This window comes from Protomyctophum bolini (assembly GCF_963924005.1).
Source record: "Protomyctophum bolini genome assembly, chromosome: 3".
NCBI lineage: Eukaryota > Metazoa > Chordata > Actinopteri > Myctophiformes > Myctophidae > Protomyctophum > Protomyctophum bolini.
The window spans coordinates 4,219,698-4,222,197 of record NC_137864.1 but is presented as its reverse complement, the minus strand read 5'-3'; the positions used below and the strand labels follow the sequence as shown (position 1 = coordinate 4,222,197).

The 2,500-nt window shown below is 44.6% G+C and overlaps 1 protein-coding gene across 1 annotated transcript in view; it reads left to right on the top strand.

Annotated features, from left to right (window-relative positions):
* Positions 1 to 1,416: 1,416 nt before the first annotated feature.
* LOC308310748 (venom factor-like) overlaps positions 1,417 to 2,500 on the top strand; it is a 22,941-nt gene continuing 21,857 nt past the window's right edge. Inside the window, exons 1-2 of the mRNA XM_080757154.1 lie at positions 1,417 to 1,796; positions 2,071 to 2,173. The gene's annotated coding sequence lies outside the window, so the exon portion shown is untranslated. The remainder of the gene's footprint in view (positions 1,797 to 2,070; positions 2,174 to 2,500) is intronic.

The following is a 2,500-nucleotide window of genomic DNA, read 5'->3' as shown; positions in this document are numbered from 1 at the left end:
GATCCCGCATCTAGCTGCTGCCAGCGTAGAGTCTGAGAGTTAGTTGGGAGGAGGAGGGGGATCCCCCCCCCCAAAAGGTAAATAGAGGCGAGAAGAGACTGTCTTCTTTGTAAAAGGTAAACAATGGATGATGGAATGGATTTTATTTTGGTTTTGCTGTCTTTTTCAAAAGGTTAATTTGTTATGCTCCTCGCTCCTCGTCCGCAGTCTCGGATCTTGACCTGTGGCCGCGAACACGGGCCGTTCAAACTCAAGTCGGCTGCGTTATCCAACAGACCAACGAGGATACGAAATGCCATGGATTTTGGGTACGTTTGGTTTCGTCCCCTCCCAACGTCACATTGGTCCCCCCCAAATGAGTTGGGGGGGGGTCCCCCCTGGCTTCAAAGTTATCTTAGGAGTAATACTTTTGAAATCCTGCGTTCATAAACGCGATGTATATATTTTGAAGCATAGATCCACCCCTGTGAAAATCCCAAAATGGTTTGGCCCGTTCTACAGTTGTCAGAAGTTTGGGAGTTGTTACACCGCCATCAGTGACCCAATGTGCTTTGCACTCTGTAATGATTCAGGAACAGGATTCAATAGGTCGCCACTTTTGGTGTCACGCACCACTTTTGGTAAGACGTGTATCAGTAGATATGAATGGATAAGCTTTATCCTTTTCGTGTCAAGGACCCCCGAATGGACACGTATTAGCCCGCGGACCCCCCCTTCCCATTCGAAGAGAAGAGAAGGACCCCCATAAGAGAAGATTTATACAGCTCAGTGATTCTCAACCGGTTTAATTTCAAGGACCCGCAGTTTGACATGCTTAATCAGGCTTTCATTTCGTCTGCGCGAAAAATGACAGACTATTTTAATGCCAATGCCATTTTTAGCTGTGGGACTCCAATTGATAATGTAAAATCAATGTTAATTTAAAAAACTGAGAGTGACATGCCACAAGGGTCCATTTGGTTCCAAACTATAATACTATATCATGTAGCTGTACCTCCTGGAACTCGCTCAAGGACCTCTGGGGGTCCCCGGACCCCACTTTGTGAATTATATTATTATTATATTACACCATTTTGGGATTTATGGGGAAAGGAGGAGATCGATGCCGCTAATGAAAGCACAACACCAGGTAAGCTGCAGCCAGGTTTTCTTTCCTCTCGAGTTGCATGGGTTTAACACTAACTACACTTCCCTGGTGTTGTACATTTTATATACTGTAGTGTGGTGGATAGACACACACTGAACAGTTATTAATGACATTTATAATTCACTGCGTTCCTGCCCATGTTATATATGGTTGTTCGGTTGTTCCTCTCACTTTAATGCAAGGCATAGTGTGTTACCTTAGGAGCAAAGAAACACACCTCCGAGGTGTTGACGTAGTGACAAGTTGACGTTTTATCTATGCGACAAGTTTTGTGTTGTCTCTCTCTTCTTCTAAAATAAACGGAGTGCCACCATCGTTGGCTTTTCCAATACGAGAATAAATCTCTCTTTTCTCTCTGCCTACACCGGCACTCCTACATTGGTGACCCCGATACTCTTGGACGTTTCCAGAGTTTTATTATATACTGGACATGTCAGCCTCGCTCAAATTGCCCGACTTTTGGGAACAGAATTCCAGCGCATGGTTCGCACAGGCGGAGGCTCAATTCGCCATCAAAGAGATCACAGTTGATGAAACAAAGTTTTGATAGGCTAACTTACAGATCAGATGGTCAGTGAGTTTTGACCTGTTCGAGGCACTGCTGATAATGTGGTTAAACTTTTTCCTAAGGAGGAGGAATCACAGCCAGGTAATTCATAATAATAATAATAATAATAATAACTGTGCCAAAACGCAGTTTTGTATGTTATTTATTTAGGTAGGAACCAAAGTTCGCTTTTTAGATCGCTCGTTTCTTACAAGACTTACATTCGTGTAACATTGGTGTGCGACCCGCATATGGGTACCTGTTTTGGGAAACTAAGGAATAGGGTTTGGGAAGCTCGCTGACTTTAATGGAACATTCTCCAAAGACCCCACCTATTTGATTTGTGAATTCTCTTTTCTTCTCGTCACCACGTCAGGCGTTCACTCATGCTCGGAGAACATTTGTCTGAATGGAGGAACTTGTTTCAAGACGGGCAGCATCCAGTCAAGCGGCTGTGCGCGGAGACCGCTGTGAAACAGGTACAGTACGCACTGAGAGTAGCTCCCACAGAGCACGTTCTCTCCATGATTCACACACGCATCATTCCAGCTCTTATATCTGTCTTGACTATTGCAAATGCCTTGTTCAACTGCAATGCCTCAGCTTTAGTAGTCTGTTCTGCTCTGGCCTGGAATGCTGCATGTGAGCTTTCTAACCTCACATACAGCAGAAACCTAAAAAAACCTTGTATGTCCATGCAATCATCCATCCATCTTCAACCGTTTATCTGGAGTTGTGTCGCGGGGGCAACCTTTCCAGAAGAGAGCTCTAGACATGGGGTCTTGGCAATTTCCCACCAATGCCTA